Source organism: Physeter macrocephalus, unplaced genomic scaffold (assembly GCF_002837175.3).
Source record: "Physeter macrocephalus isolate SW-GA unplaced genomic scaffold, ASM283717v5 random_218, whole genome shotgun sequence".
In the NCBI taxonomy this organism is placed as follows: Eukaryota; Metazoa; Chordata; class Mammalia; order Artiodactyla; family Physeteridae; genus Physeter; species Physeter macrocephalus.
Genome location: NW_021145504.1, coordinates 36,961 through 59,020, shown reverse-complemented (window position 1 = coordinate 59,020; position 22,060 = coordinate 36,961). Strand labels below are relative to the sequence as shown.

The 22,060-nt window shown below is 50.5% G+C and overlaps 1 pseudogene; it reads left to right on the top strand.

Annotated features, from left to right (window-relative positions):
* The first annotated feature begins 605 nt into the window (after positions 1–605).
* On the top strand, positions 606–1,422 carry LOC102992248 (ras-related C3 botulinum toxin substrate 1-like; annotated as a pseudogene).
* The last annotated feature ends 20,638 nt before the right edge of the window (positions 1,423–22,060 follow it).

Below are 22,060 nucleotides of genomic sequence, written 5' to 3'. Positions count from 1 at the left end.
ATCACTTACTCCTGACACAAACCCAAACAGATGATGTGTGAGCCCCAAGCATTCAATAGTTACCTGCTTCTTCCCACATTACCTGACCAATGGCAGTTTGGCTCTGTGGGATCAGAAAGCACAATTTCCTGTACCTCTTTGGTGGCTCAAAATCATGCCACAATTTAGCTCACATTTTATCTGGGCCATGACTTTCATGTACCGTTCACTGCTTTTCCCAGAGTCACTAATTACCTTTCTTATCCTTGTTGCTCAGATCCTTGTTGCTCAGAAGTGCTGCATGCCTTAATTCCATGACAGCACTTAGCATCCTAGCGTCTTCCTCAGAGGACTGGGTAATGCTGTTTTCTTCGAGGTTGTTCTTCACAGGCTCTTCTGATTTCTCGTTCTGATTGGGGCTAATTTCTCATTAGGCCAGCTACACAGCTGTGCTACTGGTATTTCTTTTCATTGTTCTCCTGGGTTAGTTCTATTAGTTCTACGGCTTCTTGAATCTGTTGTCTTTTTCTTGGATTCTCTTTTCCTTCTGCCGGGGTACATACTCAAGGAATTTTTTCAGAAAATGTGGAGCCCCACCCTGGAGCCTGGGCGCAGTGGGTGCCAGCATGGGGGAGGAGAGGCTGGCTGTAAGTGCTCTGCATTTCCTGTTTCTCTGCAGTTTTCCGCAGCTTTGGGTGGTGACCGCTGCCCGGCTCCAGCTTTTGGTAGGGAGAGGGAGGGTGAGGCGGCGTGGACAGCGGTACCGGGCACCCTGCGCCCCGCCGCCTGCAGCCCATGCCCCGAGCTCGCTGCTTCGGGCCTCAGCGCGGCTGCCACCCAGCTCGGCGAGCAGCCCACGTGCAGGCCATCGGGTGTGTGGTAGGGGGAGACCGAGCTACAGGGAGAACTTGCCTACGGATCAGTTATCAGTTATCAATGCATTTCTTGGAGACTATATGCCCACTATCTTTGACAACTATTCTGCCAATGTCATGGTAGATGGAAAACTAGTCAATCTGGACTTATGGGATACAGTTGGATGAGAAGATTCTGACAGATTACGTCCCCTGTCCTATCCACAAACAGATGTATTCTCCATTTGCTTTTCTCTTGTGAGTCCTGCATCACTGGAAAATGTGCAAAGTGGTATCCTGAAGTGTGACACCATTGTCCTATCATGTGACTCCTATCATCCTGGTGGGGATGAAGCTTGATTGTAGGGATGATAAAGACACAATTGAGAAACTGAAGGAGAAGACGCTGATTCCCATCACCTACCCACAGGGCTTAGCCATGGCGAAGGAGATCAGGACTGTAGAACACCTGGAGTGTTTGGCGGCGCTCGCGCAGCAAGGCCCCAAGACAGTGTTTGATGAGGCTATTGGAGTGCTTCTCTGCTCACCTCCTGTCAAGAAGAGGAAGAGAAAATGCCTGCTGTTGTAAACGTCCGGGCCCTCTCCTGCCCTGTCCCGTCCCCTGGGAAACTTTTTATGCTTTGCTCAAACCATGGAGCCTTCGCATTCAATGCCAAGCTTTTGTTACAGATTAGTTTTTCCATAAAACCGTTTTGAACCAATCAGTAATTTCTAGGTTTTTTTTTGTTTAAAGTGTAAGGGTTCAAACTTTCACATTCTTAAAGTTTAGCTCTAAAATGACAAGATTTCTTAAAGCCTTATTTTTCAAAAGCCTCAACGCTTGTTCAGATTAAGAGTTGCCAAAATACCTTGTGGAACTTCCCTGGTGGCTCAGTGGTTAAGAATCTGCCTGCCAACTCAGGGGACACGGGTTCGAGCCCTGGTCCGGGAAGATCCCACATGCCTTGGAGCAACTAAGCCCACGAGCCACAACTACTGAGCCTGTGCTCTAGAGCCCGTGAGCCACAACTACTGAGCTCACGTGCCACAACTACTGAAGCCCTCACGCTTAGAGCCCGTGCTCTGCAGCAAGAGAAGCCACCACAACGAGAAGGCTGCGCACCGCAATGAAGAGTAGCCCCCGCTCACGGTAACTAGAGGAAGCCCACGCGCAGCAATGAAGACCCAGTGCAGCCAAAAAAACAAAACAAAACAAAACAAAACAACCTTGTGAATTAAGTTGCATTGTTGGACTAAGAACACTGAGCACTAAACTGTTGAGAGAACTTTGTCATTACGAAGACTGCAGCTTCTGAGGTTAGGAAATGCAGACACTTGCTAACTGGTTTCATATATGAAGAGGGTGCAGCCTCCTTCATGAAATGTTGCCATTGAATGCGTCATAATTTATCTACCCATGTTCATTACTTAACATTGTACTGTATATCATAATGCATGAGTGTAACAGTTCAACTTTTCGGATCAGTCTTTTTGATTTCGTAGTGAGATTTTTTTTTTTTTTAAATTAGTGTATTAGCTTTTGTGAGATTTTGAACAAAACTCTTATGTCTTCCGTCTGTTGAAGTATTCTGCTCTGGCCGTGGGCACGGGAGTGGAGCGTGTGGAACACTTGTGATGAAAGATGAAGGCAGTATTTTGACATTGCACATGTGTACAAAGCAATTAAACTACTGAAAGTGTCATGGGTAAAAATCTTAAAAGGTTAATTTCTGTTCAAATGCAATAGATGATGAAGAAAGGTCGGTATTATCAGTAAGTGTTTTCTCAAGCTTTTCCTTTTTTAAACCTGCCCATCCCTCCTGAAATTGGGCATTTAATTCATCTTTGACCTGGTCATTCTCAGAGTTGCTAACTTAGTAAGCTCTTTTCTTATAGAACCCCTTGTTAATGAGCAATATGCCTCCTTGTATTATAAAACCTTTCTGGATATGCATTAGAAAAAAATTTTTTTGTAGATTAGTAGAAGTGCGTTCCTATTTTCATGTTAAAAAAGAAAATGTGTACAACATAGGTGGAGTTAGAAAGCTAGTAAATCCGAGTCCTTGAATATTAAAAAATGTCTTTACTGTGCCTTTGCACATAAATAAGAGATTCCACATGATTTCCTTTCAGAATGCTGTAGACACTGTTCTGTTGCCTTCTAGAAAGTTCTACTGTATATGAAAAAATCTGATGCTAGTTTGACTGCTATTTCTTTTTAGATATTTTGCATTATTTCCTGAAGTTTTAAGATTTCCTCTAGATGGTTGGACTTCAGAAACTTTCCCAGTTTGTTGCAAATTGGGTGTGTTTTTTCACTGCACCTGCTCTGTACTTGGTGAGAATAGTAGATGGCTACTGCTTTTCTGTTTGGCCTGCTTCCTTTTCCCTTGGGACCTGCCACTAAGTCACTCACTCCATGTAACTTCTGTTAATGAAGGGGCCCTCCTTTACTGACCTGGGGCGGCCTATCAGAGAGTTCCTTCTCTCCAGCCAGGAGGTTGGTTCAGGGATGGACTTGTGACCCTTGGGCCAATCACAGGCCAATCAGAGTACCTTTTAGAGATGACTTAGATGCTGAGAAAGAGAGAATTATGATCTTTTCTCTGGGTTTGGTACAAGGATGAAGTAAGACTGGAGCATCTGGAGTCTTTCTTAGCTACTATACCTAGAGAGCCTGTCTGGGCGTGAAACCAAGCCAGGGAAGTCAGAGAGGAGGATGGAGAGTCAAAGAGAGAAAGGGAGAGCGAGAATGAGTGAATGAATGATTTTCAAATTGTGAACCTCTGGATACAGGTGAGACTGGAGTCATATCAGACAACACGTTCAGTTTTTTTTTCTTTACACAACTTGATTTGGGTTTCCATCATAGGTAAACAAAGGAATCTTGATAATATAGTGATCCCTTTTAACCAAAAAATCCCTGTCTTTCATGAGCTATTTGACTAGTCCTTGCCTTTCATGGCTTCAATTCTCTCCTGAAATTCCTATTAGTTGGGTACTAGATTTCTGGGATCTAGCCTCCATCTTCTTTTATTTTTCCTTATCTTAAAAACCACTCTGACATTTTAATATATATTCTGAGACATTTCCTAGACTTTATTGTCTGATTTGGTTTTTCATTCTATTATCCAGCCCTTTTATTTTTATTAAGCTTTTCATTTCGGCCAATGTGTTTCTCATTCTCAGAACTTTTAAATTCTCTGCTTGTCCCCCCCAACGTTTTTTTCATAGCAAGCTGCTTTTGTTTTATGGATGCAACATCCTCCCATTTCTTTTCTGTTTGCTGCATCATCTCTGTTTTTCCTTTTCAGTTGCTCTGCTCACTTTGATCCTTCTCTTTTCTGTGGTTTGTTTTCCAGAAAACTTGGTAATGCTCAGGTATCCATTAGTGTGTGTGAATAAAAAACCAGATCGATCAGTACTGGCTCATATGGGACTTTCCTCTGTGTGGGTATATGGTTATATAGATCTTCTGGAATAGGCCTCTTTCCTAAATGGGTCTGGGGTCCTGGTAGTGTCTGGGTGAGGCTTGCTGACAGGGAGCAGAAATGCAAGCTCATGACTTGCCACCATTGCTGAAGTAAGATGACTTTCCTCTGAGTATGGAAAGCCTTAGTTAGAGGGATTTCGATATATGAGATCCTGAAAATCCTTAAATTCTTCAAAATTGCACATCAAATAGAATAGGACTAATGGGTAAAATAGGGGTAGGAATAAGCTACTCAGAAGTCATGCCACATTATCATCAGACCATTCACAAAAGTAATAGCAACCCTAATTGTTAAAATGCAGGTGTTAAAAAAAATACATGTTCAACTTCTAATAAATAAAAAATTTTACAGTAAATATAGGTCTTGACTTAAAAAAAAAAAAAGCAAGAGTACCATGATAGAAGGAGGTATGAGGTAGGTTGTAGCCTTCTGAGTTATGAAAATGAGAGCAAAATACCCAGAGAACATGGAGTACCGTGTAATAAACCCTCCCAAGACAACGCAGTGACCGTCAAGAGTGTGGGTATGTGTGACTGCGTCTTGAGCTGTGTGCTTCTGGATTCAGCTTGCATTGCATTCAGCTGCTGTTACTTGGCGGCGCAAAACATAGTATGCAGGGAAAAATCACTTTATGAACCAATGCAACCTCCACGTCGAAATGCCTGTAGAACCCCCATTTTGAGAGTGTTCTTGACTTTTTCCTGGGGTTGAATGCCAAGGCCAATGGTTCTGTACTTTTAAGAAGGGGCTGGAACAACTGGCCCAGGTATGCATCCAGCAGTTTCAATTGCCCCAAGGCCTCCTTGTTTTTGTTGCTATTTCTCTGAGGCTCTGGCTTCAGTGACAAGTCTCTCCTCGTCCTACAGTGAGGGATGGTTTCCTTCTTCTAGTTTCTCATCAGTTGGATCCCATATTCCTGCTACCTTTCAGAAATTCTTCCACATTTCTGGTCCACTGACAGCATCTTTTCTTATTTTTTAATATGGATTTACTCTTTCTCTTAATATCTTTTCTTCCCGATAGGATTTTGGTATGGAGCGAAGTTAGATTCTGTGTACTCAGTCTACATGTCAAATTGGGAATTCTCTCCACCACTTTTTGTCCTTTTGACTTTGGCCAAGGCTTTTCACAATTTTGAGCTTCAGTTTATTTTTCGGAAAATGGGAATGATAGTAATATCAGTCCTTCCTACCTTCCAGGGATTGGGAAAGGATGAAGGGACACAGGAGTCATCTATGAACAAAAGAAGAGGCATACATTTAAGTTGTTATTAGCTCATGGAAGAGAACCCCTTAATTTGGCAGATGAGAAAATGAAGCCAAGAGATGGGAAGTAATTTTGGCCCAAGGTTACCCAGAAACCTCCAGCCTCTTGGCTACCGGGCCCCATTTTCTTTCCAGGCCCTGTTACTCCACAGCCTGCAAACGGCCAGGGCTGCAGTGCTGGGGGCAGAGAGATGGAGACTTCTGAAGAGGCAGAGATGGCATGAATAATTCAATGATTGCTGAACATGGGCCATTAAATTTTCCATGATCTGTTTTATTGTATCTGCTCTGCAGCGTTACTCGCTTGCAGTTCGGATACAAAGCAGGCATTTCACTGTGCCTACAGCTGGCCCCTGCTCCATCTCAGGGATCCAAGACCACGGAAGCGTTAGCCTTGGGCCCAGCTGGGCCTCTATCCCTAAAGGCGGCCAAGCAGAAGTTCACATCACTGAGGCATGAGCGTCAAGCTTCTCTCCTCCTGCTTCTGGTAGTCACCGAGCCTCCAGTAGCAGGTGGCTCTCACCTTCAAGTTCAGGACCCACTCACAAATGACCTCCATGTAAGATTCTTACTGTTGTCACTGGTGGTTAGCAAAAATGTAGTGGGTTGGGTGGGCTGAGAGGTTTAAAGGATTAATTTATTCCATATAAGCATTAAAGGGCACCATCATTTTTGTAACTCTGTTTTGGCATTTTTACATTTCTTTATATACTGTGAGCCTCAAAATCCGGCAGTGGTTTTGGCCTCATGTGACTTCTGTGAAACTTCATGGGTCTTCAACTCCAGGATCAGGCTATGCAGAATCCTAAACATGGTGGGGACTCCCTTACACATGAAGAAACAGGCTCAGAGAAGGAGGTGGACTTGGTCAGAGATTCAGCCAGCTGGTGGCAGGGGGAGGCCAGGACCAGGCGTCGGGACTCTCAGACCAGAACCGTTCCCTGGGTATGGGTCTTGGGAGGGAGAACTTCTCCCACCCCGACCATTGGGTCATCATCTCTGCTCTTCAGGGACACTGTGGCTTCTCAGATTTTTCCGTAGAACCGCTCACTTTCCCTAGTGTCCTGAGAACCACACACTTTCCTCAGTATTTCCAAGCATGCCTCCCACCCACAGCAAGGCAGAGAGCAAAAAGGAAGAGCCAGCTACTGCAGGTGAGATTCTCCCCACTGTCTGTGGTTCAGGAAGTTTGGCCAACAGACATGGCCTCATCTTTGCCATTCCATTCACTGACATGATAACAGGGGGCAAGACAGTGCATGAAGCCAGACAAAAGCTAGAAGGAAGAGAACTTGAACCGCCTAAGAATCCCCAGTGTTCAGTGAAGCGTGGTAGAAAGAACACAAGATGTCTGTCCCGTGGGCCAGCTCCAAATTCCAGAATTAGTTATGGGCGTAAGAGAAATCACATCCCCTCTCTGAATCTCAGTGTCCTCACACTTGAAGTGGGGATGCCAAATCTGAATCCATGGGATTTTTGTGAGGCTCTATGGTAATGACAGTTTTGAGCTGCCAAAGTCCTTTTGGCATCTCCATCAATTAACCATTGCTATCTAACAAACCACTCCAAACAAAACCTGATGGCGTAAAGCAATCATTCATTACCACTCAAGACTCTACAGGTTCACAGGCACTCATCTCCTCTCACCTGTGGTCAGCTGCAGTTGGGTAGCTCTGCTGATGTAGGCTGGACACCCTCACGTGTGGGACCACTTGGTTATGAGCTGGTCTAGGGTGGGACGCCTCAGCTCTCTCGCCCTCCAGCAGGCTAGCTCGGGTTAGTTCATGTGGCAGGTGTCCGGTACTCAGAGAAAGCACAGAAGCACATAAGGCCCATTGAGGGTTGTACCTGAAACCCACACACTGTCACTTCTGCCACATCCTGCTGGCCAAAACAAGTCACAGGCCAGCCCAGATTCAAGGTGGGGTGGGGGCTGGATCCACTTCTTGGAGGGAGGAGATGCAAGGTCACGTTGCAAAGAATGTGGATACAGGGAAGGGTGTAGTATTGTGGGCAACCGTCAATCAAATCTACAAGATCCTCAGGGCCACATTCTTCTTAAGGGGGTTCAAGATGGACCAAGATAGGCACAGTATGACGGTGCTGGGTGGGATTTTCAAGACAGGGGAAGTGGCTTGTCCCAGGCCACACAGCTGTTGAGTGGCAGAGTTGGTGTGAGAACCCAGGACTTTCAGAGTCAAGTACCATATGTCAAAACCAGCCTTGGTGCCGTTTCTTCTATTGAATTTGCTCTGCAGAAAACCCGGTAGATGGTGATTTGGGAGTGTCTACATGTGTGTTCCTCTTTTATCTTGTTGCAATTTTAAAAGGTCAAGGAGGGCCTGAGATTAGACTTCCTGGCTCTCCCTTCTGGAAGGAAACCCTGAAGAAGAAGGACAGGCCCCAGAATGAGACCTAGATTCAGATTCCAAGGCTTGAAGAACTTCACCACTGCAACTTTCTTTCTCCTTTTAGAGAAGCACACAGAGAATTTTATCTCTTGTCCCTGGGCTTCTCAAGCCTGTGACCCCACCCTAGTGAAGAAAGACCCTCATCCCCTGTCATCAAGACAATTGCTGCAGTCTCCTAACTGGACTTCTTCTTACCTTCAGACTCACCTCCCACTCTGCTGTCCCCAATCCATCTTGCCAATGGTGCCTAAGTAATCTTTCAGATACTTGGCTCTGACTGTGACATCTCACTGGGGAGGATATCTTCCAGGAGAGTGTGTCCTTAAGCATGAGCTTAGGAGCTGGGCAGATCCAGGGTTTTTTTTTTTTTTTTTTTTTTTTCATTTTTTGGCCTCGCTGTGCAGCATTTGGGATCTTAGTTCCCCAACCAGGGATCGAACCCGTGCCCCCAGCACTGGGAGCATGGAGTCTTAACCACTGGACCACCAGGGAAGTCCCTCAGATCCAAGTTTGAATGTAAGCTCTGACACTTATTAGAACTGAGTGAATTTGGACAAACTATTTCAATGCTCTGAGCCTCAGTTTCTTCATCTGTAATATGGGCTTTACAACATCTCACTGGGTTTTGTCAACATTGAATGTGAAGTCTTAGCAAAGTCACTGGTACATAGCAAGTGCTCCAGAAATGGCAACTGATTTTATAATACTACTGCTGTCATCGTCTCATGGTTCCCCATGGCTGTGAGATTCAGACAGGTAGCCTGACATCCAAGGCTCTCCATGAGACCCCAGCTGCCTCTCCAAGCTCACGTTCACTCTTGTATGAGCCCTGTGTGATTCCTCTGCTCCAGTTGAATGAATTCCTCATTGTGTCCTGAGGATGGCATCTACCTTCCCACCTCAACAGCTTCGTTCACATCATCCTACCTCTCCTCAGAGGTTTTCATGCTGCCTTTCCTCTTATCCTAATCCTGTCATCCTACAAAGGCTAGCACAAGCCCTCCTCCTCCAAGAAGTCTCCCCTGGCCACCTCAGCCCCCGGGGGCGCTCCCTTCTCTCACCTCTACCTAATTCCTCTCTGTGGTGCTCTGTTTCCTACAGAGTCTGTGCTGGTTTGCTAACTGTTCCGGCTACTATAGCTGCATCATTTTATTATCTCCTGGTTTTGGTGGGTCAGAAATTCGGGAAGGGCTTGTCTGGGTGATTCTGGCTCTGGATACTTCTGTGGTTTTTGTCACAAGGTTACTAGACCTGCAATAGCTGAGGCTGGAGTATCTGGAGGCTGGCCAAGCATCTCTCATTTCCTGGGATTTGGGTGCTTTTCCAGGTGGACTCTATGTGGGCTAGATTGGGCTTCCTCACAGCGTGGTGGCATCAGAGCAGTTTGACTGCTTCCATGGAGGTTGAAGTATTGTGTGAGCAAGGTGGAGACTGGGTCCTTTGTTACGGCCTTTGTCAGAAGTTACAGAGTGGCTTCTGCTGTATCCTATCGGTGGAACCAGTCACAAAACCCTGCCCAGTTTCAAAGGAGAAGGAACACAGACTCCACCACTTCCTGAAAGGAATGTCCAAGTCCTGTTGTAAGCGAAAGCTGTAGGATGGGAGATTTTGCTCTGGCCATCTTGGGAAAGTATACTCTGCCACACCAAGCTATTGAAGTGCTTTGTGACCAAGAGAGGTGGGAAAGGGAACGTTAGAAGCGTGGACTCTGGAACCAAGCTGCCTGGCATGCCATCCTGGGCCCTCCACTGCCTGCCTGTGTAACTGGGCAAAGTTCATTTACTGTTGCTGTTGCCTCAGTTTCCTTCTCTGTAAAATGAGGATCACAGCAGTCCCTACCTCCTGGGGTAGTTGTGAGGATCAAGTGAGTGAACGTAGGAAAAGCACCTAGAAGCGCCGTATCACTGTCTGCTGTTACCATGACTGATGTTGTTAGTATTGTCAGTTACAATCAATATTTAGTGATTGATCAGAGAAACCTTTCAAGGCGAGGGAGAGTAAAACATCACCACCTATATAGTCCTGAATAATTGTGGCATTGTTCAATGTTCTATGGGGCCGTGGGGTACACTGACTATCTACTCATAGATCCGATTCCTCCGTTAGAGCCCAAGATGTTGACTCTGGAAATCCAAAGTCAGGAAAACACATAAGGAGCCTGGGACATTGGGCAAGTTAAACACCAACACACTTCTTCCTCCTCTTCATCATCATATCATCAAACCTGTGGGGTTTTAGGCCCCAGCAAGTATTTTTATTGCTCATCAAAGCCAGGTGGACTTCCAAAACCCAGGACAGAAGTACAGGGGACCACATATAGCCAGCCCCACACTGCACTTCAGAAACAACCCTTGAGCTCTGAAGACACAGCTTGCACAAGCAGTACTTGCAGTCTCTGAAAACGCTGTTGCTTCCTTTTCCTCAGAGCAGTGGGCCAGGACACTCTGTAGAACAGCAAGTCGCTGGGGTTTCACTGGGATCCCTCACATCCCTTTTTTCCATGTTTGGCAAGCCTTTGCGTTCATCCTCCAGCAGCTCTTTTTTCAGAGGTTAGCAGAGAGCCAGAAGTGCCTGGGAATTTAAGTCCCCCACTGGTGGCTCTTGATTGATGATGGATGGTGGGGATGTATGGAAACCGAGCTCTCTTGTCTGGGTTGGAATAACCCTGAGGAGGGGCTCACACGGTGGAGTTCCCTGCGGGATCAGGCTGAGGCTACCCTCTGCGGGGCTCTGCCAAGGTCACGCTCCACTCCGGTTTGGTTTCCTCCCCACCCCGTGCTGCTTCCCCCCAATCCTTGACTGATTTCTCCTGTGAGGGCCGCCCTAATCAATGGCCCTCCCGTGACTCCTCATCTCAGGGACTGCTTCTGGAGAACGTGAGCCGAGAGAGAGGATGCACAGGGCCCTGATGGAGGGAGACAGTCGCGGGTTACACCGGGTGGGGGAGGCTGCTCACCCCTGGCCCTGGTGCTTCTGTAGGGTCTTAGCCCCTGCAGCCTCTTTGTTCTCCAGGAACGATGCCTTCCCAGGTATGGAGTGGTGACCTGTTTTCACACCAGATCTAGTTTATATGCTTCTCAGAGCTGCTTAGTCCTGCCGTGCCTCCCGGCCTTGGCATGTGCTCAGTGGAAAATCCCAGCACCTGATTCTTCAGACCACCTGCCGTCTCAGCCTCCCCCGGGGTGAGGGTCTGGCTTTGACATGAATCCCGTCATGCCCACCGTAGCGGGAGCTCAGGTGGTGGCTCTGGTGTCCACTGAGTGGACCCACCCTCTGGTGGAACAGGTCCCGTCACTCTGCAGGCTCAGAAGAAGCGCCATGGGGTGTAGGATCTGGCTTTCCCAGAGGCTGCTTGGAAAGTTCCAATGCAACCCAAATTTGCAGGGGAGTGTTAGCTTCCTGTAGAGCTAAGCTTGGCCTTCGGGAGACAGGAGATGGGTAGGAGCCAGAAGATAAAGCCCTCCTGTCTTGCCCCCAGTGGCCTGTTCCCAGGCTCAGTGATTCCACACGTGGAAGACGTACGAAGTGGCTGAGAAACACTGTGAAGAGCTGTGGCTAGCTCAGCTACACCCCACCTTGCATTGCTTTTCCTCCTTCCCTGCCTCATTTCCATGTTTCCTTCACTCTTGCTCCCTGAGGGTTGCATCTCTCAAGAAAGCCTTAGTTCACTCCCATGGCTGCCATTTGATGTTGGCTCTCGGCTGAGACCTTGGCCGGGGCTGTCCATCCGAGTGGTCACACGGGGCCTCTCCATGTGTCTGGGCTTCTCACAGAATGGGGTTCTGAGAGGCTGCACCCTGAGACCAAGAAACCCCGGCAGAACCTGCAAGGCCTCTCATGGCTTAGCCGTAGGAGTCCTGACATATCACTTCCACTGCATTCTAGTGATCTGTTATTTGGTGAAGCAAGTCACTAAGGCCAGCCTAGATTGAAGGATTACATTTCACCTCTTGATGGAAGAAGAAGCAAAAAATTGTAGCCATCTTTAGTCCACCACAATGAGATTCTGCACAGACAGCACAGTATCTGGCATGTGATGTGTGTTCGGCAAATGTTAGTTTGGGGTTTGGCCCCTTCTTGCATGCATTCAACACGTGTCCAGCTCAGGAGAGGCCCGTCCCATCTGTCCGTCAGCTTCTCCTCAGCCTTCCCAGGCAGTTGTCAGTGTGCACAAGCGACAGGCAGGCAGGGTGACAGTTCTGAGCCATCCAGATTGGAATGTAGTTGGATGTGGCAGATAAATCTAGGAGACTGGGTTTCTGGCTCTAATTACGCCACTAAGCTTTTTAGTTGTCTTGAGCAAGTCCATTGCCCTCTCCGGACTCAGTTTCCCCATTTATCAAATGGGGGATTGGACTAGATGAGTTCTAAGGCCCTTTGTGGCCCTGCTGTTTGAAGATTTTGCTGATGTGCTGGATTGTTCCCCAGAGCTCAGAAAATGACGGCCAGGATGTGGGGCTTGATGTTTTCTCTATCCTCACTGCAGGGACTGTCCCGATTCTCATCTTTGGTGTCACACCTGGGCCCTAAACGTTGCCTAAGTTCTCAGAGGCCTCAGAGGTGCTTGACTTCTAAGCCAGTCCCAGCCTGACTTCCCCTCATGAGCTCAGCCTCTGAAAGTCCCTTCTGCAAATGAGGTGTTGGTATCATTAAGGTGGTGGGAAGTCCACGCCTCTCCCTGCTCCTCCAGGGAACCTCCAGGGCTTGGCTTAGTTCGATCATACTGGGTAGCTTCCCCCACCCCCAGCCAGGGCCCAGCCTCCCTGTTCATGCTTGGTGAGTTTTCCAGTTGATTTCCTGAGAGCTTTTTGGTGAAGTGAGATGTGATTCTCAGCAGGGCTGACAGCATTTGGAGATTTCTTAGACCCCACCCCCACCGCGAGTGGGAAAGTTTCTGCCTCTGGAAATATGACCAAAGCATATGTTTTTATCACTCAGGTTCGGTCTACCAGGGACCTCCAGGCTGGAGGAAATTGAGTCAATTTTCAATATGGGTAGAAAAACAGTTCAACACACAATGTCCCCTCCCAGCCATCCTCCTGGTGACCGTCTCATGATTGTTTCTTGGAATGTAACGTGAGCCCAGACTTGAGAGGGGTGAATTTAGCTAGGTGCTGGGAAGAGGGCAGGGGTTGACAGGAGGGGGGAGGGGGATGAGTGAAGCCCAAGAGGTGGGACTGAGGAAGCTGTCTCGTGGGTAGTAAGGAGGCCAGCCTGACTGTAGTAGGACCCTCACATTTGTGGAAGGGGCACGTGTTCAGACACAAGCCCTCTTTGCTTGCTTGCATTCATTCATTCACTCATTCGTTCATTCATCACTGAGCCCCTTCTGTGTAAGTTATAGGGCTGGCTCCAGGGAATAAGATGGTGAATGAAAGCAGAAACCTCCCTAACTTCACAGTCTAGAGGAGGAGACAGATGCTAATCAAATGGCCATGCCAACAAATGCAAGATTCCAGCTGGGGCCAATGACGTGAGCGACAGACAGTGTGACAAGGCCTTTATTAGAGGCGCCTGATCTGATCGGGAGGTCAAGGCAGCCTTCCCTGATGTTGGAGGCACGACCTGAAGGATGAATAGAAGCTAATTCCAGGAAGGGGAGTTGGAAGAGCATTCCAGGTAGAGGGGACAGCATGTGCAAAGGTCCTGGGCAGGACAGAAGGGAGCATGTCAGGGACTAGGGACCCAGAGGGGGCAGTTGGAAAGAGTAAGTGAGATTTTTTTCTGCATATGAATGAGCAGGGTTTTTTACCCCAAATCAGTGAGAAACAACTGTTGGTTTTAAGGCCACGGACTATTGATACGATCTGACTTGCATTTGGCAATATCACTGCGGCAGCATTGTGGGAAACAGATTGGAAGTGGCAACCGTGGGTGTCGGAAGAGAGTTAGGAGCTACTGTATTTTTCCAGACAAAAGACGACTCAGGTGGTCAGGATGGAGATGAGTAGGGGGATCCAAGAGATTTCTAGAAGGTAAAATTACCAGTTTGGAGGTGGCTTGACTGTGGAGGGGGAAGGAGCAGGAGATGTCTGGCTTGTCCGTTTGTGGCTCGCGCACCTTGGTGGACGCTGTTGCTGATTACTGAGATGGGGAGGGCTGGAGGAGGAGTTACCTAATGGATTCACTTTAGGAAATTTTAACCTCGAGGGTGCCTGCGAGGCACACAGCTGGGTGGTTCTCTGGGTTGCAGTCTTGGGGTGGCTGTGGAGTCCCAGAGAGAGCTCCCTCTGAGTCGTCTGGTCCTGGTCCGGGTGGTCACTGAGCCATTGTCATGGAAGCAATTGATGAGGGGCTTGCCCTTCCCCCACCAGGAGGAAGTGAACCGGATGAACTTGGAGAAGTAGGCGGGGGTGGTGGGGTGCGGGGGTTGGGGGGTTGAGGGGTGGGGTGGGAGGTGGTGGGGGGTGGTGGGGTGGGGGGGCGGGAAGGCTCCCAGCCCTGGAGGGAGGCCAGCATTCACAGCCCAGGGGGAGGCCTGGCTTGCAAAGGAGACTGAGAAGGAAGCACAGACCCCAGAGCTCAGCGGTTGACCAGGAGGAAGTGGTCACCTCTGCCGGGTTCTGCGAGGTCAAGGATGTGGACACCAAAAATGTCTGGCTTGCGTCATGGCGACCTCTCAGCCTGCACACTTGTCATTCACTCACAGGATGCCGACAACCTTCTCCGTGCCCATCACACCCAAACGTCCTTCTGCAGGTCCCACTTTGTCCCTGAGCTAGAGCTTAGCCATCGGACACGGCCAGTACTCACGGATGCCACCTGCAATCAGAACAAAGGAAGAACCTGCACATAGCTCCTATTTAGTGGCTGGGCATGAGCCTTTCTGGCATCTTTCAGCTTGAATTGGAAAGAGTGTGTGGGAGGGTATTGCTTGAAGGTGATGTTTTCCAAAGGAAGCCATCACTGAACCCCACTTCCTCTGTCCGCCGCCTCCCTCCTTCACCCCTTCACTTCCTCCCAAGAAGGAAATGGATACAAGGGGTCAAAACTGGCCTTTTGGATCTACGGACCAGCATTTAGAAAAACCAAATTTCTACAGGCACTGATGAAGCCTGCAATCTGGCCTCAAAGTCAATTCACTTCAATTAGGTTCAGCATTACTTAGGTATTTATTGAATTATTGAGGAATGGATTTGTTCATGGCCTCACAACCAAGAAGGGGAAAATCAGGGTCTAAACCTGCTCTCCTTCCTCCCCCTCCCCTGGGGGACAAGTCCACACACCCCGTGGGGCACAGACAAGGCAGCCAGAAATGAAGTGAACCAGATCTCCTAAGCATGAGATAGCAGAGGCACTACCTAGGCCATTTCACAGATGAACAAATCGAGACCCAAGAGACCCAGTGACTCACACACAGTCACATGGGGAGTTTAGTGGCAGGGAAACGACAGCTTCATGGACAGAATCTAATCTTTCCAGATGGCAAACCTGGGGTCTGCCTTACCTCTGCCTTTTACGAGCTGTTGGAATTTGAGCAAGTGACTCAGCCATGAGCCCCAGTCTTCTGATCCGGGAAGCTGAGATAATAATCCCCATCTCATGGAGTTGGCAGGGAGGTAAAATGGCTTGCCTAGGCCCTGTCACAGGGTGGGCACCTGACCCATGGAATGGCAAAAGATATCAGAGAAGGCCAAGACTAATACAAATAGCTCGTGACGAGAGCTTCACGTGTATTCATTCATCTATGAAATGGAAACTATCATGGTTATCTCCATTTTACATGAGGAAACTAAGCCACCGAGATTAAGTCACGTGCCCAAGGCTACTCAGCCTGGAAACAGCAGAGATGGGATTCCCCCCAGTGCTGCCTGGCTCCGAGGCCGGATTTCCAGGCCAGTGCCTTCTGCTCTCTGCCTCCAGCTGTTGCCTAGCCCGTGACACTTACCCGCTTCTAATCTTCCTTCCCCAGCAGACAGGAGACGAAGGAAACCCACCAGAAGAGCCTGCCAGCCGTGGTGGCCTCCGAGCAGCCAGGACCAGACGTGGGAGTGGAGGCCTCTGCCTTCCCTTCTCCCTCATCCCCAGCTGGCACAAGGCCAGCTCTGCCCACCTAGCCTCCCCCAGTGAGCATTCTGGAGAGGGTTAGAGCAGGTGAGGACTCCCTCCCTGCTGAGCAACCTGGTAGACACAGGCAGGGAGCTGCTGACTTTGCAGGAGCAGGGCACCTGCTCAGGCACAGAGGCCGGGAGCTGGGGAGGGAGGTAGCCTGGGAGCCATTCAGCTCGTAAGACTGTCTCTCTGCCCGCTTCCACCCACTCCCACCCGCTCCCCACCCTCTACCAAGCCTGGCCTCCTCTCTGGGGTGTGAAGTGTAAATGTTTCTGCTCAGGGAAGAATCCATGGGTGAGCCTGAAGCAGGGAAGGTGTTGCTCTGGGGACGGGCACAGATCAGCATGACTGCATTCCCCATTGGCTGTCCAGACGTGGCCTGTGGCAGAGTAGTGAAGTTCATCTTCCTTGCTGAGCACTCCTCCCCTCTCTAGAGCCTCTGACCCCCTCACAGAGGGCACAACCTGCACGTCCCCCCGTCACCTGTCATCAAAGAGGCACTGGGTCACAGTGAGCCATTTCAGAGTGGTGTCATGTACACTCGTTCATTCATTCAGCAAACATCTACGCGTGTGTGCTGGGTGATGGAACTCAGAGCTAAACAGGACCCGCCTGGTCACTGCCCTCCTAGACCTCACAGAGCAACCAGCGCCCGTGGACCAGGGTGAGACGAAGAGGTGTCGCGGGCTCTGGGAGGGGGCCTCGCTTCCAGGATATGGTACCGCTCTGACCCACAAGGACCAGACACCTGATCCGGCCCAACTCCTTCCATGAACAGCCAAGGCCAGAGGGGAAGGTTGTCCAAGGGGCCTCCTCAAGTCCCCAGCCAGAGTTCTGCCCCCTTCTGCAGTGCTGTTCCCCCCACTCCATGATTCCTGGGCCAGAAAACTTTTCTGCTTCACGTGACAAAAGTAACAGAGCAGTGGCCGGAGCCAGGCCTTAGGCTGGGTGCGGGGATGAGGAAGACAGCGCTGTTCTCAGAGTTTATTCAAGGACACGTCAGGGACCAGCCTGGGAAGGAAGGCCCAGGCCCCTGTGCTCAGCCTACAGGGAGCCTGCGCCCCAAGCAGTGCCCTAGTGTGAGCCCCCCGGGGCTCAGACTGGGCTCCTCTGTTGAGCAACAGCTGCTGTTTCCTCCCGCCCCGCTTCCCCTGGGTGTGTCCGTTTCCTCATCTGTCAGAAAGCGGCACAACGGAGCCCCCAGAGACCAGCTGGACAGAATGAGGTGGAGGGTAAGGGTCAAGTGCCTGCACGGAGCTGGACACAAGGGAGAGCTCTGTAAACAGGAGCTCTTCCTATCGTTGGCAGGCACGCTGCCTTCCTTCTAGAGCCTTCCAGGGCCTTGGCCCAGGTGCGGAACAGGACGCTGACCCTTGGGAACCCTGGGTTCACGTGGTGCAGCTGCTCTTCTGGGTGGGGGCCTCGGGCCAATCCTTTGGGCGTCTGGGCCTCAGCCTCCCTCTCCCAGGATGATGCCTGGGCCTGGGTCCCTGGAGCTTGGCCATGCCAGAATGGGGTCTCCCAGGCCACCTGCCAGGAGCAGGGGCTCACCTGCCCCATCCCAGCTGGACTCTGAAGCCCAGGGTTGGCGGAGGCCTCCACGGTTACAGCCCAGAGATCCGGGCCCCTTTGGACCTTGGCTGGTGCCCTGGGCCCCCTACTCCCTGCGCACTGGGAAAAGGAGGCTTCGCAAGCCTGCCCACGGCAGCACTGAAGCCAGCCGCTTGTCTCCGCCCGCCCGCTTCCTCTTTCTGGCCCTGTCCTGTTCTAGACCATTCCCACCGCTGTCTCAGCACTCAGAGCCCCTTGGCTCCCCGTCTGATGGTTCAGAGCTTAGACCTCTATCTCAGACCAGTGGGACCGGGAGGGACTTTAGAGACTGGAGAAGCCCCACTCATTTCATAGATGAGAACATGAGCCTGGGAAGGCCCCCAGCCCCCAGCTCAGAGTCACACTGGGGATTAGGAACTGAACTTGTTCCCCCTCCCACAGGCCTTTGCACTTTAAAGGGGGACAGAAGGATAGGAAGTGGGTGACCCCAAGCATAATGACAAACAACCAACTGAGGAAAAAACCCTGCAGCTCAGATGGCAAAGATACGACTGATGTCTTTAAGGGACCAGGAGCTCCTGCCCAGCAAGGAGCAAACGCCAGTGCCCCAATTCTACCAATGGGCCCAGGATAGGAAGACAGTTTTTGAAAGAATATATGGATGGCTCTTAGATACATGAGAAGTTAGCCTTCCTCGTAAGAGAAATGCAAATGAAAACTTCAAGGAGAGACGCTCTTTCAACCATCAGATGGGAAAGATCAAAGTCTGCAGCTCTGTGCGATGGAGCGGGTAGGCGCTGGCGGAGAGGGCAGGCGGGAACAGGGGTCAAGGTCGCCTCTGCGGAGGGCAAGTGGCAACCCTGTCACAGCTGCACATGCTCTTCCCTTGACCCGGCGAACCCAACTCCAGGACGACATGCTGCAGATAAATGTGTGAAGTGTGTACTCTGCCGTTCACTGTGGCGTTATTTATAAAAGGAAAAGGTTGAATATCAGCTGAATGATCAATAAGGGCCATTAAATAAACAGCATTGTCCACACAACAGAATTCTACACAGAACCAGCACAGGAGGGACCTAGGCCACACCACATGGAACGAGGCACCCTCCCAAAGTTACCGGATCTCAACCCGCAGAACAAAATGTTACAAAATAATTACTATTCTTTAAACTGCAAGAAAAGGGTGGCTTCTATGTGTTCCTATAAGGAAAGGGCTCCAATATCTGTTACTATTTGAATGAAAAGAGAGGAAAAGAATATGCACGCGCGCACACACACACACACACACACACATGCATGTGCACTTGTGTTTGCAAAAGCACACGGTATCTGGAAGGCTTTAGAGAAACTAGTCTAGGTGGAGGCCTCTGAGGAGGGGAGCTGGTGGAGAGGGCCAGAGAGAGAAGCAGCTTGGTTTTCATGGCACATCCTTCTGTACTATTTTTTTTAAAATTTACTATTCTTTTTTAAAAAATATTTATTTATTTATTATTTGGTTGCACTGGGTCTTAGTTGTGGCAGGTGGGCTCCTTAGTTGTGGCTCGCCAGCTCCTTGGTTGTGGCATGCAAACTCTTAGTTGCAGCATGAATGTGGGATCTAATTCCCTGACTAGGGATGGAACCTGGGCCCCCTGAATTGCGAGCGTGGAGTCTTATCCACTGCACCACTAGGGAAGTCCCCTTCTGTACCTTTTGATACTTTACAGCAGGTCTGTATCATCTATTCCAAAGATATACATACTTGCACTAATTAACGGATCCAATGGGCTCTTGGCAGAGCTGCTGAGGGTAAGGCAGAGACACACTGGGTAGGAACTCCAGGCTGCAGTCCTCCCGTTGTGGAGTCATGGGGTCAAGGGGTGTGGCCTGGGGTCTGGACTCCAGGCCTGAGATGGTTCCCACCCAGCCCCCAGGCCTTGCCCACACAGGGTGGAGTTTCGGTTCAGTTCCTGTGTTCTTGATGTCATCTGGCCTCCTCCCTTGGGGAACACCAACTCCTCTGGCTGGTGTTGGCTGGAACACCAACTCCTCTCAGCTCCCCACCAGGCCTGTTCCGTCATCATCTGGGTGTCTTTAGATTCTTCCTCTGACTTGACCCGCAGGATTCAGACTCTTAGAATGCCATAGCAGGGGGTCCCCAGCCCTCTCAAGTGCTGTTATTTGTCCACAGTGTCTGGCCCACCATGGCCTCGTGGTCCCTGCCACAGACACTGCCTTCAAGGGATACTTTGGCGACTGCTCAGAGCAGCCCCTGCCAGGCTAGGAGTTGATGCTGGAAGGGAGGGCCGAGTGAGAAGCCTGGGTAAGCCATTTCCTGTCTTCCTGGCAGTCCTGGGAAGGGACAGTTTGCTGTGTGGTCCAGCTGTGGGCTAGAATCCCTGCCCTCCTCCACCTCCTTTGCCTGGCGCGGGATGGATGCTGCAAGCCCGTTCTGCAGATGAGGCAACCGTGCCCAGAGCTGTTCAGCCTTAGGTGTGGTGGAAGTTGTCTGGGGAGACCTGTTCTCCTAAACCAGCTCCTCTGCTGAGTGACATTGGGCAAGTCACATCCCCATTCGGAGTCTCAGTTTTCTCATCTGTGAAGTGGGATCAGTAATATCTTGTTTCAGGATCTCTGAATCGTGAAGGCCTTGGATGGCAGGTAGTTCTGTGTAGATTATTGCCATATGCCGCCTCCTCCCTAACTTCAACGTGCCTGCTTCCTAGGGCGTATGAGCTTCCAGAGGGTCACACTCCTAGTCCAGGAGGCGCCAGCATGGACTTGGGCCCGTCAGACCTACTGAAGAAGCCGGTGATCAGGTTAGTTTACATGCAAGAGGATGCCAGCCCTAGGGGAGCACAAAACCACTTCCTGGCCCACCTCCTTCCTCTTTAAATGATATTAATTTGGGCCCAATCCTTGACTGCCACTGACTTAGACCTGACTTAACCTGCAGTGATCCCTGGGAGAAGGAAGGGTGCTAAGGGCTGAGCTTTCCCCGGGGGCCTATCTGCATTAGAAGTGCCAACTTACCACGCCATCAGGTCCCATTTGGGTACCATCCGGCTGCTTTACATGCATTAACTTATTTTCTCCTTGTAGCCACCCTAAAGGAGAAAGGCTCGTTGGTCCCATTTCATAGATGAGGAAGCTGAGGCACTGAGAGGTTTGGAATTTGAAAGCAGGTGGCCCGGCTCAGAGTGGAGGGGAGTGGGAGGTACAGTCAGCTGGGGGTGGAGGCCCCAGCAGGCGGGGAGAAGCCCAGCATCCTCACTGCTCGCTCCAGGGGAAGCAAGCCGAGGGGAAAGTGTTCTGTATGCCCAGGGCTTTTTCCTTCTCAAAGCCCACCAGATTTCCCTCAGAACCTCCCAAGCGTGGAAGCAGGGGCTTCTGCCAGCAGCCCGGGGCTGGGACGTGCCCGTGCTCTGTCTGCTTGGCCCACGTGGGACTTTAGAGTCAGAGGAACCAGGCTCGGTTAGGCTCGGTCTCCAAATCAGGTGGCCTCACGCCCACTGTCCCGTGTGCCCTACGTCACCTGCTGGGGCCTGCGGGCATGTGAGTTCATGACCCCGCTGTGGAAATGTCAGGTCTCCTGGGTCAGAGCAGAAAGTCTGTCCAGTGCATAAGGAGGACTGCTGATGCTTCCCCTCTCTCTCTACAGGTTTTGAGGAAACTGGGGTCCAGAGAGGGGTAACTTGCCCAGGTGGCTTGGTGTGTGGGATCCAGGCCCCGAAGACACAGCCTTTGCTTCTCTGAGTGCATGACGTGAAGGGGCTGAACTCGGCCGTGTTCAAACTCACCCCCAGCCTCTGCTGGCTTCCCGCCGCCTATCTCCCACCAGGGGCCTGGGAAAGGAAGCCTTACTCCCAGGTGCCCTTGTCACTTTTTCCGTGCTCATTTGCATGTGCCGCTCTCTGTGCTGAGGCCACCTTTGCTTGGGGTCACTGTGGGGATGACCTTGGGTGGAGCTTCCTGTGGTTGGCTCTGTCTTCTGCTGCAATGCAGACCACAAAAGCCACACCAGGTGGGGCTCTGGGGGTCACATGGCCGCCTCCGTGGCCTGCAGCACCTGGTCCTTGTGGGGGGAGATAGGCCCTGGGGCCCCTCTGCCTCTCCTCCAGGCCCCCCTTATGCCGCAGTAACAGAGCAGTCTCCGGCAGGATGGCCGGATCCCCTCCTTTTGCCCCTCACCTGCCTGAGATCCTGAAGCTGGCTCTTCACTTCCCCACCGGGGACCAGCCTAAGTTCAGCCTCGATCTCTCCATCTTTCATGATCCGCCATTGCCCTTTGACCCTTTAGGCCAAGTTTGTTCCTCCGTCCTCTCGCCTCACTCCCACATCTCCACCTTTGCTTCCACCATTGCTCCTGCCTGCAATTTCAGTCCTTGCCTCCCCTCCCATCTGCCCAAGTCAACACTTTCAGGATTCCTTTAAGACGAGGAGAAGCTCCCCCTTCTCCCGGGCTGGCTTTTCAG